General features: G+C 40.3%; 1 long non-coding RNA gene across 2 annotated transcripts; it reads left to right on the plus strand.

The window, feature by feature from the left end:
- Nucleotides 1–6318: 6318 nt before the first annotated feature.
- On the plus strand, nt 6319–10528 carry LOC137022620 (uncharacterized). Of its 2 annotated transcripts, XR_010895411.1 has the most exons (4): nt 6319–6861; nt 7000–7120; nt 8223–8302; nt 10188–10528. It is a non-coding gene; the product is annotated as an uncharacterized lncRNA (long non-coding RNA). The 2 variants fall into 2 exon arrangements; XR_010895412.1 differs by lacking the exon at nt 8223–8302.
- The last annotated feature ends 3567 nt before the right edge of the window (nt 10529–14095 follow it).

Genomic DNA, 14095 nt, shown 5'->3' on the forward strand with positions numbered 1-14095 from the left:
ATTCACACTATATGTAGTGAACTCTGTTTGAACGAATTTTCTTTTGTTTATATTTTTGGTGCTCTCCACTGTACAAATTTGTCTATAAACCTCTCCTCAACCGGAAACCTAAAGACATTAACGCCGCATCTTTCTCATATGCGGTCAAAAATAAAGAATCCTCTTTTAGATGTCCGGCTGTTTTTTGAGTTTGTTTATAGTCAACACATTTGCACGGCCACATTTCTGTTCTCATGTCATATGTATGTGTATGTATGTACCGAGAACTCCTGATGAAAACCACAGCGAATTCCTTGTGTGTTTGTGCACACCTGGTAAATAAAGCTCATTCTGATTCTTCTGACCTTCTGATTTCAAGAGCTGATGGATAATCTTTGCAGAGTCCTCATAACACTGGCACATGCCTCTGCACAAAGCACACCCATAACTTCCCCATTTCTTCACCACCTGTGTATGTTGCCAGTCCCATTGTCAACCCGGTGCCCTACTCCTGCTCAGTGGGAGACTCCAATGGCTTCCTCCTGCAATGTTCGTTCGTCCTAGAGCTGCAATGCTTCCCCACTGAGAATGTCAAAATCACCTTCATTTTGTCCTTGTTGTCTAGACGTGCACTTCAATGGGCCGAAACTCTCTGGAACCAAGATGGACCAGTCAAGCAATCCTTCAACAGCTTCATTACTCACTTCTGGGATTTTTTCAGACACCCAGATGAGATTCCTCAGACGATTACTGTTTGAGAGGTGTGCACTTTAGTACTGGTGCTAAGTGCTCAGTGCTGTGTGGGTGACTGGAGAGCCTGGAGTGACCGTGACACATGCAGGTTTTTTTACACAGATAGCACACGTACGTCTGCAAGACGTCTGTTAAAGATCACTTCATCTGGAAAGCATCTGCTGTTTACAAACATCTAATAGACGTCTATAAGATGTCATTTTTACATGCATTCTAAATCATTAACATCTTAAAGACGTCTTCTAAACATCTATTTGACATCTGACAGGATACGTCCTATAGACGTATTCCAGATGAGCAAACATCCTAAATAATACGTCTTCCAGACGTAAACACGCACATCAAATAGACGTCTCCGAGTGTGCTATGTGGCAGCTCATGTGGCAGGAAGCACGCGTCTTAAAGGGGCAGCTTAAAATAGGCAGTTAAAAAAATTAATTTAAAAAAATCTATGGGGTATTTTGACCTGAAACTTCACAGACACATTCAGGAGACACCTTAGACTTATATGACACCTTGTGAAAGAACGTTCTTGGGAGCCTTTAATATTTCATGGCCATGACAAAAGTGAACCGACCATGTACCCTCCCAGTCACCATAGTACGGATAATGTAGCCTTCTGCTGCTTTCACATGCTATCGGAATAATCATAAATACAAGTTTCCTAGTAGGAAATTGGACATGAATGCCCTCTCAAGTTGTATTTACTACTGGAAACTAATTTTTATTAGTGTTGTCAAAAATATTGATATTTCGATAAATAATCGATACTAGCCGCGCTTTCACTTTCACTTCTCTCCAAAGGCGCGTTGACGACCACCACATGCGCACGCGCACTCGCACTCGTCTCATTCGCTCTGGTTAGCAAAAGTGAAGTGAATGGAAAGATGGCGAGTGCAACGCCCGCGCGACCGGCTTTGGTTGATAAGGAACACAGCAGGAGTGCTATCTGGAAATATTTTGCATATGAGGCAAATGAACATGGAAAGCCGAAGGACACAAGCAAGCCAATATGCAAGAGATGCTACAGAACAGTGCTAACAAAAGGCGCTAACACCACTAATATAGCAAAGCACCTGAGAGACCGACACCCGGATCCCAGATAGCAAACGGATGTGGGCCACTTTAGGCAATGGTGTGGCACTACAGGCCTTCTTATGGCCCGGACAAAATGTATGTGAGCCTTAAGTGGCCCACATGTAACATGGCAAAAATGGCCCAAATATTTCAAATTGCATGTGGGCCTTTTTAGGCAAAGATGCGGCACTTACGGCAATGTGTAATCTGAATGTGAGCCTGAAGTGGCCCGTGTGATAAATAATGAATATGGGCCAAATATCGCAAACCAAATGTGGGCCATCTTTGGCAAAAATGTGGCACAATCAATAATGGCTAATCTGGCTTTAAACCAAATATGGCCCACATATGCTGCAGCAAATGTGGCCCAGTTATCTTAAAACACAACTGGGCCAGTTTTGGCAAAGATGTGGAAAGTAAACACTGGCGATTCTGAATGTGAACCTTAAGTGGCCCAGACATGGCATAACAAATATGGCCCAGATACATTACTTCAACTTTGGACCACATTTGGCTAATGTACGGCACAGTCAGCACTGGCTAGCAGGGTGTAAGCCTAAACTGGCCCACATATAATGCAGCAAATGTGGCCCAGTTATCTTAAAACACAACTGGGCCAGTTTTGGCAAAGATGTGGAAAGTAAACACTGGCGATTCTGAATGTGAACCTAAAGTGGCCCACAAATGGCATAACAAATATGGCCCAGATACATTACTTCAACTTTGGACCACATTTGGTTAATGTACGGCACAGTCAGCACTGGCTAGCAGGGTGTAAGCCTAAACTGGCCCACATATAATGCAGAAAATGTGGCCCAGTTATTCTTAAAACATATCTGGGCCAGTTTTGGCAAAGATTATGGAGTGTAATCATTGGCGATTCTGAATGTGAACCTAAAGTGGCCCACAAATGGCATAACAAATATGGCCCAGATACATTACTTCAACTTTGGACCACATTTGGTTAATGTACGGCACAGTCAGCACTGGCTAACCAGGATGTAAGCCTAAACTGGCCCACATATAATGCAGCAAATGTGGCCCAGTTATCTTAAAACATATCTGGGCCAGTTTTGGCTAAATTGTGGGACAGTAATAACTGGCAAATCTGAATGTGAACCTTAAGTGGCCCACAAATGGCATAACAAATATGGCCCAGATACATTACACCAACTTTGGACCACATTTGGCTAATGTACGGCACAGTCAGCACTGGCTAACCAGGATGTAAGCCTAAACTGGCCCACATATAATGCAGCAAATGTGGCCCAGTTATCTAAAAACATATCTGGGCCAGTTTTGGCTAAATTGTGGGACAGTAATAACTGGCAAATCTGAATGTGAACCTAAAGTGGCCCACAAATGGCATAACAACTATGGGCCAGATACATTATTTCAACTTTGGACCACATTTGGCTAATGTACGGCACAGTCAGCACTGGCTAACCAGGATGTAAGCCTAAACTGGCCCCCATATAATGCAGCAAATGTGGCCCAGTTAGCTTAAAACATATCTGGGCCAGTTTTGGCAAAGATGACGGAGTGTAATCACTGGCGATTCTGAATGTGAACCTAAAGTGGCCCACAAATGGCATAACAACTATGGGCCAGATACATTATTTCAACTTTGGACCACATTTGGCTAATGTACGGCACAGTCAGCACTGGCTAACCAGGATGTAAGCCTAAACTGGCCCCCATATAATGCAGCAAATGTGGCCCAGTTAGCTTAAAACATATCTGGGCCAGTTTTGGCAAAGATGACGGAGTGTAATCACTGGCGATTCTGAATGTGAACCTAAAGTGGCCCACAAATGGCATAACAACTATGGGCCAGATACATTACTTCAACTTTGGACCACATTTGGTTAATGTACGGCACAGTCAGCACTGGCTAACCAGAGTGTAAGCCTAAACTGGCCCACATATAATGCAGCAAATGTGGCCCAGTTATTCTTAAAACATATCTGGGCCAGTTTTGGCAAAGATTACGGAGTGTAATCACTGACGATTCTGAATGTGAACCTAAAGTGGGCCACAAATGGCATAACAACTATGGGCCAGATACATTATTTCAACTTTGGACCACATTTGGCTAATGTACGGCACAGTCAGCACTGGCTAACCAGGATGTAAGCCTAAACTGGCCCACATATAATGCAGCAAATGTGGCCCAGTTATCTTAAAACATATCTGGGCCAGTTTTGGCTAAATTGTGGGACAGTAATAACTGGGAAATCTGAATGTGAACCTTAAGTGGCCCACAAATGGCATAATAAATATGGCCCAGATACATTATTTCAACTTTGGACCACATTTGGCTAATGTACGGCACAGTCAGCACTGGCTAACCAGGATGTAAGCCTAAACTGGCCCACATATAATGCAGCAAATGTGGCCCAGTTATCTTTAATCTTATCTGGGCCAGTTTTGGCAAAATTGTGGGACAGTAGTCACTGGCAATTCTGAATGTGAACCTAAAGTGGCCCACAGATGGCATAACAAATATGGCCCAGATACATTATTTCAACTTTGGACCACATTTGCCTAATGTACGGCACAGTCAGCACTGGCTAACCAGGATGTAAGCCTAAACTGGCCCACATATAATGCAGCAAATGTGGCCCAGATATCTTAAAACATATCTGGACCAGTTTTGGCAAAGATGACAGAGTGTAATCACTGGCGATTCTGAATGTGAACTCCAACTGTACTCCATTACTCCAACTTTGGACCATATTTGGCATATGTATGGCACAGTCAGCACTGGCCAACCAGGGTGTAAGCTCAAAATGGAACAGTAAGCATGTTAATAGTTCATAACAATTAGGTCCAATGTTGGTAAATATTTGGTACAGTTGACACAGCAAATATGCTCTAAATATCATAAAAAAACTAGGCTACTTCTGGCTTTGTATGGAGCACCTTTTAAAACTGGTTAATTTAAATGTATAGCTAAAAATGGAGCTGAAAATATATCATTAATACTTTTCAGGGATATTTGATGTAGGATGCAACACTTAATTGTACAGGCTAATCTGGAGAAGGCAGATATTTCAGGTTTTTTTTAACATAACTTTATTGGTGTGTTTGTGTGTACAGGTATATGTGGTTTGTGAGGACACAAATATCTATAATGACATTTGCATTACAACCAAATGGGTTAAAAACATACAAAACTTTTTTCTTTTTTTAATTCAAAACATGCAGAAAGTTGTGTGTGGTGGGTAGGTTTAGGGCTAGGGGAGGGGGGATGTACAATAAATGGGGAAGGGGGGTAATAATAAATGATGTTTTTGGAAAATGTAAATTGTAGAAAGTTTTCTGTGATGGGTAGGTTTAATGTAGAGGGATAGGTTATGCAGTTTGTACAGTATAAAAACCATTATGTCTCTGCATGGTCCCCATAAAACATGAAAACACAGCATGTATGTGTGTCTGTACTGTAGAGCAGAAACACAGATGTGCACTATTACAGCTCTTACAGTCAGTTATGCTGTACATGTACTGTAAGTAAATTGTCTGATTGAGAAATGTGTACAACATAGTTAAAATTAGTGAACTATGGTCTTGGAACATATATTTAGTAGAGTGACATTTTGAGCTGCTGTATGTTAAAATCTTTGCCATGGTTTCAAGCAGAACATATTCCACTGTCCATGTTTTGTTGAACTTGTAACAATATCCCAAGGACAAGTTAGTCCTAATGCTACCCTAAACCTAACCCAACCCATTATCCTTAAAGTAAATGATAACCGGCACAAAACCCTGGTTGTATGCATAAACTTGACATAAACTGTAAACTTGTCACTCAAATATGATTGGTTGAATTAAATGCAGGATTAACAATGTAAGCAGGCAGTGTCATTTTATAAACAGCTTAAGTGACCCTGATATTGTAATAAGTACATAAATGAATGAATGAATAAACTAATAAATAAAACATTACAAAACAAACATTAATAAAAATATTTATTTTGTCTTACATTTTAACTGAATATTGACATTTAGATTTATAAATGACTTTTTTATTAGTAAAAATAGCCTGTCATATTATTAATTGATAAATTAAATTATGAATGGGTAAATCAGCACAGCATAAAACTGCAATGAGAACATTGTTTTTTGATATTATTTGATTTGATATTAGGCTATTAACTTTTCAAACATTTTGTATTTTTATTTCATTATTATTATCATGTTATAGGCTTCAGCTAACTTTATTAGAGATCATTATTTAATAGAATTCAAACTGGTTCGAATTCCTATTTCCGGCCCTTTAAATTTAAAAGTAGGCGCGCGGAAAAGGCGCCTAAACAGCAGAGAGGATCGGCTGGAGAATTGACGGTTGAAAACTGCACAAAGTAAAGTCAAGGTAAGACTTCATAAAAAATAATGGATTTAAACAATGTTTTTATGTTGTTGGCGATTGCTTCGTTATATTTGATTGGAGTATTTATGTGATATTAAAGTTAGCTAATGATTACTTAAATCGTTAGCAAGCAAACACATAGGTAAGGCTATTTGAATTTAAGTTACTTAGTCATTTCAACTTTTGCTATCTCTGGATTTTCAGGATTTTATTTTTAAAAAAAATATGAATGTTTATGTAGAAGATTTGTAGTTTGTGTAGGCTACAATGATTAAGTGACCGGACATAGTAATTTGCTATGTTCGCGCTGTTTACATATTTCTTATGATATGGCCAGTAGATCAAGACTGATTAGTTCATTGTTTTTAACTATTTTATGTAATATCTCGTGAATAACGTTGATTAGTTCACCTCCGAGTCTTTTGAACCGAGTCTCTTTCGTTCATTCACGTCACGTGACGGCATACATTCAGTTAACGTTAGTTTGGTTTTACTTAAGTAACATGATATACAGTTAAGTCCCATGTAGCCCAGTTAAACTGTAAATCCAGTGGTCAATAATACTGAAGTGATACATTGTCTGTCTCCTCAATGTAGATCCTCCTGCTGTAAAAACCAGCATTGACCAGCATGAATTCCCTTTCACTCACTGTTTCCCAACCTGCAGTCGGTTCAGCACGGTACTGTAGACAAGTGTTTTTACTTATGCTTTATTATGGCATAACAGTAAAATAAAATTATGACTATAATTCAATTGGACATTCATCTATGTATTCATTGTACATTATACTGCACTAACTAGTTTTATTACTTGTCAGAAACATCAGGCTCACAGCAACAGATTAAGAAGAATCCTGCATCAAAAGATGACTTCAACTTGCATGTGAGACAGAGTGAGAAGAGAAAAAGAGGAATGAAGATGGACTGTCTAAGAAACCTGTAAGTCAGTTACACTGTCTATTTTGCTGTGTATTAATTTGTATTATACTACGAGGATGTTGAATGCTTGAATTAGAGCTACGATAACCGCAATACCGCAGTAATGAGATGCCTACCGCGATGTTGAGGTCATCACCGCCATCACCGCACCGTTTCTATGGTAACCAAGAGCTCCTGAACTCATCAGATTCATGCGGCTGCGGCTTGTTTGTAGTATCGGCGAAAAGAATTTCTTGAACATCTGCGAAAATGTTAAAGTATGTAAAATAGTGGCTGAACTTAAACATATCCTTTTATTAAAACTGGTGCTCTGCTGTGCCAAGGGACATTTCGAAACATTTCACCAGTTACTTTCGTTTACTGCATAGACCTTTATGTCCTATAAATGTGTCATATTCGTATTTGTGTGACAGTCCACGCAGCTTTCAGTGGGCAGGGCTATTGGCATTATTAATAAAGAAACATGAATGAATGAGAAAGTAAAGAGCAGGACGTGGTTGATATTAAAAATAAATTAAATACTGGCAGGATGTTTCTATGCGCATACTCTGAGTGTAAGACGGACAAGCATTGAAGCCTCTGTTTGCGTGTCTAATTGGTCAAATACACCGTGTGAGCCAGAAAGTGAGCTAATGTATATCACACAAAAAGCAAAGTGCAAACTATTCTCAAGAGACAAATTTCAGCATAACATGCTGATAACGGTAGGCTATCCTAACTGTCTTAATTTATTCCTTTATTTATTTTGTGGACCATAAATATAGTAAAACAAATGAGAAGAATAGTATTTCGTGTTAAACAGGTTGGTTTTTAAAATGCATCTAAGGGTGCTTTCACACTTGGTTCGATTGCCTGGACCGAACGCGAGTTCAATTGCTCTCCCCTCTCCCTGCGGCCACTGGACTGTGTTCACATTATATTATTTGGGTCCGAACCACGGTTCGTTTTCGTCATCAAACCAGCAGCTGTTGACTACGTTGCTTAATAACGATGGCACAGGAGAAGTCGGCAAAATGCATAACGTTGCTCTCCTCACCATTTTTGTTTTTGAACCGTAGGTTTTGTTCATAACGGAACTTGCATCTATCTCCCACGAATGTAGAATGCTGAAGGCGAGCAGAAATGAGAAAAGTTATGCTACAGCTCTCTGTTTGCAGCACGTCAGTCACGCTCGTCGGGAAAGTGAGTGAAACACACACACAAACACACATTTTTATCAAATAATACGGCATTAATAGCGGTTCACTTCCGCAGCTTGGTGCGTTTGCATTTATATCAGAAGCGAACTGTACCTGAGTTCACTTGAACCGCACCCCAGACCACCCTTTTTAAGCGGACTCGGGTACGGTTCGTGGGTGTCCGCAGTTACACACAGCACACAGTTACTCCTCGTGTTTGCTGGATAATGATATAATGATATTATATTTAATCCTCCAAAATCACTGTGCAATAATGAGTGTGTTAAGTGAATAAATGTAAACTCTATGAATGAAATGAGCGCAAATCAAATAGCTGTATTGCTGTTGCCTCTCCATGTGCCACAAATCAGCTTGGAAAGAATAAATCAACTGAAATACTTAGTGCTTTTTCCAGTTTAACGCATTAAAATATTTAACACAGTTAATGCAGCATATGTTTTTTTTGTTTTGTTTGTTTCATCCTTTGGCTAGCATTACAATATATGATTACGCTCTTATTTCTGCGAATGCTTTTAAACCATTTAAGCGCACCAAAAGAGAAAAAGAGAACGCACTGTCTGTGAATGTCCTGTCACACACACGACGCACAGAAAGACATGCACCAGTATAGTGAGCATGGACGGCCCACCAGTATCGAGTTCTCTGTCATGCTTGAAGAAACAATAACACACATGATAATGTCAAAAATGTCAGTTTTGTTAAATATCACCAATGGAGCAGCCTTAAATGAGTTAAAGTCCCCGTGAACCGGAAGTGCAAACGTCTTTTCTCCAGTGTTGTGACATATTTCCAAGCGAAACAGAATATTGAATAGAGGGCAGAGTTTTAATTTAACGCTCCTCCTCTCCGTCTCTCGCTCATAGCAGACTAAGGGTTGGGGGGGGAGTGGTTTTATTTTATCAGAGAAGGAACACCATTTCAGACCAGAAGTAACATTTCAGATTTTGATTAAAGATTACCACGACAAACAATTTTTTTCGGTGTATTAACTTGCACGGATTAATTGTTCACCACAAGACTAGTAATATGCACTAACAAAGTAAGTAAGGTCAATTTTGATTTTATGACGTCTTGAAATGAAGTCTTAATTGAAAAGTAAATGAGTTGTGAGAAAGTGGACATCAGTAGCTGTATTAAGACCCGGGTATACTTCACTTTCCGCGGCCAGACGCATCTCACATGCAGTCTTGTCTGCGCATCTTTCAAAGTGTACTCAACTACAGATGTGCGTGGATGACCGAGTTCAACACATGCAGTACAATTTAATTCACGAATCGTGCCATCAACGGGACTTCGCTGGGTAGGATCAGAGAATAAAAATAGTGCATCCACCATCCACCACACAGTCTTGAAATTTGGCCTGCACATGGACGAGGTATGCAGACGTCCATGAGCCCTCCAGATGACGAACATTATGTCATGCAGACGGTGCACGAACGTGGCTTTAGTTTCAGTGAGACTGTCCTTATTTCATAAAAACATGCCATTAAAAAGTATTTAAAATATACTCTTTATGTTGTTTCTTTATGTTGTTTTTATTTTAGAGATTAACTGTGACATTATTACATAATAATATGTATTATTAAAAACTTGACTATAACATTACATTTAGATCTATTGCATTATATTTAGATAGTGGCATGAAAGGTTGCAACTTTGAATGAGCATTGTAGCTGATCACAGTCATGTTGAGTGTATGTAAGCAGTGATCTCATCATTGAAACTCAAATTCTGCTCACTAACAAATACGGTCATCATAACTAACAGTGCAAACACAATGTAAATAAGAGGTTTGTTGATTATAATGGGAGTTTTGGTGTGAGTTCAAAACTCAGTCAACATTTTGTCTGTCTCTTCCTTATCCCGAGGTTACCATAGTCAGCTGGATCCCCTCCAAATCCAGATCAGATGGTGGACCTGCATCTTGGCATGACCACGACGCAAGCCTAAATGTCAACGAAGACCATGTCAACTAGACAAGCCAGACAGATCCCCTGTGAGAACTTCGTTGACAGCCATCTGCAAAGATCCTCAGCAAAGACCACAAGAACCAGACAAGTCCTCTGCACAGACCCCTACGGCTAGGTTCAACTCTATGCCGGCGTGTTGTATCTTGATCTTCAAACTGATGGAACCATATGAAATATTCTAGATTATACCAATCCACAATCTGACTTGTGTTGCTGCCTGAATCACATCACACCATATTCGTTCATTGGCCAGAGGAGAACTGGTCCCTGACTGAGCCTGGTTTCTCCCAAGGTTTTTTTTTTTATAGTCCATTTTTGTAACCTGATGGATTTTGGGTTCCTTACCCCTGTTGCCTTTGGCTTGCTAAGTTTGGGACACTTAATATTCAGCAATAATATTGATTTGATTGCACTGACACTATCATATGAGAACTGAACTGAGCTGGACGATGACATCACTGTTTTTTGCAGAGCTGCTTTATAACAAATTGAACTGATTTCATAATTGATTAACTTTATACAGCTATTGAACAGAACTGAATTAAAACATACTGACTTCAGCTGAACAATGACACTATTTCTTTTAGAGCTGCTTTACAGCAGAATTGAACTGGAATAATTGAATCATTCTCCTGTTTATACCTGTAAAGCTGCTTTGAAACAGTCTATAAAGTGTTAAATTAAAGGTGACTTGACTTTTGAAATAGCCTGATCTGGTAAACAGTAATGCGTTGTCAAAATGTCACCATTCTAGGCAGCATGTGGGCCACATGAGGATTTTTATTTTAATCCACTAGGGTTAAAATAAAAATATACTGTGGCCCACATTAGTGTCAGTTCTGGTTTATTATTTGGTTTGTTATTGGCTTACGTGTGGTATGATTGTGGCTTTATTGTGGCCCAGATCTTTCAAACAGGAGTGGACCGCTCATCATGCCATCATTCAACGCAGTATGTGGGCCAGAGCGAGGTGTTGGATCTGGGCCAGAATTAAAATGAACTGTTGCCCAGATTAGGGCCAGTTATGCTTTATTTGTATTGCTTATGGCTGACATGCGGCATTGGTATGGCTTGCTTGTGGCCCAAATCTGGCCAACAGGAGTGGTCCGCCTAAGTGCCATCATTCCATGTGGTATGTGGGCCAGAGCAAAGGGGTTGGATCTGTTGCACACTTGACACTTTCATGTGGCTCACATTTGGCAGGAATAATGGCACTTGGGCGGTCCGCTCCTGTTTGCCAGATTAGGGCCACAAGCAAGCCACAGTTATGCCGCATGTCAGCCATGAACAAAACAAATGAAGCAGAACTGGCGCACATCTGGGCAACAGTTCATTTTAATTCTGGCCCAGATCCAAAACCTCGCTCTGGCCCACATACCGCATGGAATGATGGCACTTGGGCAGTCCACTCCTGTTGGCCAGATTTGGGCCACAAGCAATCCATACCAATGCCGCTTGTCAGCCATAAACTAATCGAATAAAGCAGAATTGGCCCACATCTGGGTAACAGCAAGGTGATGGATCTGGGCCAGAATTCAAATGAACTGTTGCCCAGATGTGGGCCAGTTCTGCTTCATTCGTTTTGTTTATGGCTAACATGCGGCATTACTGTGGCTTGCTTGTGGCCCTAATCTGGAAAACGGGAGCGGACCGCCCAAGTGCCATCATTCCTGCCAAAAGTCAGCCAAATGAAAAGTGTCAAACTTGCGCCAGATCTGGGCCACAAGCAAGCCATACCAATGCCGCATATCAGCCATAACCAAAACGAATATAGCAGAACTGGCCCACATCTGGGCAACAGCAAGGTTGTTGGATCTGGGTCACAATCAAAATGAACTGTTGCCCAGATGTGGGCCAGTTCTGCTTCATTCGTTTTGTTTATGGCTGACATGCGGCATTACTGTGGCTTGCTTGTGGCCCTAATCTGGAAAACGGGAGCGGACCGCCCAAGTGCCATCATTCCTGCCAAAAGTCAGCCAAATGAAAAGTGTCAAACTTGCACCAGATCTGGGCCACAAGCAAGCCATACCAATGCCGCATGTCAGCCATAACCAAAACGAATATAGCAGAACTGGCTCACATCTGGGCAACAGCAAGGTTGTTGGATCTGGGTCACAATCAAAATGAACTGTTGCCCAGATGTGGGCCAGTTCTGCTTCATTCGTTTTGTTTATGGCTGACATGCGGCATTATTGTGGCTTGCTTGTGGTCCAAATCTGGAAAACAGGAGCGGACCGCCCAAGTGCCATCATTCCTGCCAAAAGTCAGCCAAAAGAAAAGTGTCAAACTTGCGCCAGATCTGGGCCACAAGCAAGCCATACCAATGCTGCATGTCAGCCATAACCAAAACGAATATAGCAGAACTGGCCCACATCTGGGCAACAGCAAGGTTGTTGGATCTGGGCCAGAATCAAAATGAACTGTTGCCCAGATGTGGGCCAGTTCTGCTTCATTTGTTTTGTTCATGGCTGACATGCGGCATTATTGTGGCTTGCTTGTGGTCCAAATCTGGAAAACAGGAGCGGACCGCCCAAGTGCCATCATTCCTGCCAAAAGTGGGCCAAAGGAAAGTGTCAAATTTGCGCCAGATCTGGGCCATATCAATTTTGCTATCTGGGATCTGTATAAAGAATTTCTCGAGGTTGGTATTATTATTATTATACATTACTGACACTCTATCCTCCAATTTGATACTGTTAAGAGCTTTGACACAATCTGTATTGTTAAAAGCGCTATATAAATAAAGGTGACTTGACGACTTCATGTCGATCCAGTGAGCACTGTTTTCGCGTGTGGTGCATGCACGTTTGCGTTTAAATCTGTTCATCAAATAACGTTAATGTATTAACCAGCTTTTATGACCGATGAGCAATGCATTTGTTACAGTATATTTTAATCTTTGATAACAGTAGGTATTAGGTAATAAAAATATAACGGATCATGTTAGCTCTGGTCCAATGAAAAAATATTAAGAAATAGAACTTTGGATTTTAATTAGTACATGTATTAGTGAATGTTAGTTTAAATCAACTTTTAACTTTGATTAACAAATGTTTTGTGTGAGAGAGAGAGAGGAGCCAGTCTGACATGTCAAAAGCATAACATTCTTATTAGAGGTAATAAGTAATAATGGTGCTATCTGTAACTGGATAGTCTTTGCCTCCCTGAAACTCTCCTGCAATGTCTTTTGTCGAACAGAGGGTGGCGCAGGAGAGTGGTAAGCTTGTTTTTGTCTCCTTATAACTTTCAGGATGTGTTATTTTTAAATGTTTAAAGAGGCTACTTTTTTATTGCGATGTACAAATTTTTGTCACAAAAATTGCACCTTACTGTATATTTTTCTGCAGTTGAAAAGTAGCACCACACCATACATTTCCTTTTTGCCATTCTTTCTGTTGAATGCAGAAGTGTGCATCTCGTCTGTGCATGACTGCACGTTCATTTCTTACAGTCATCATGTGTACGGGGCAGCTAAAATATGTCAGGCATGTTTTAGCACAAACATTAAACGAAAGTACAGAAAACATTTGAAAGTGATGCAAAAACCCATATTTTGTATTAATATAATTTTAATCTATATATTGTTTTTTTACAGGTATCGATACCAAATAAGCTTGTGATTATCAATATAACCAGGGGTTAAATTGGGCCGGGGCAGTCTGGAGCAGTCCGGGGCTGAGCCCCGGCACATAGGCTTATCAGGGCTCGACATTAACGCTTAATTTTTTGAAGGGTCAAGAAAAAGAGAGTTTTACTTGTCCTGATTAAAACATCAATAGCAAAAATAGCTAGTATATAATGTATAA

Source organism: Chanodichthys erythropterus, chromosome 7, assembly GCF_024489055.1.
Source record: "Chanodichthys erythropterus isolate Z2021 chromosome 7, ASM2448905v1, whole genome shotgun sequence".
Classification (NCBI taxonomy): domain Eukaryota; kingdom Metazoa; phylum Chordata; class Actinopteri; order Cypriniformes; family Xenocyprididae; genus Chanodichthys; species Chanodichthys erythropterus.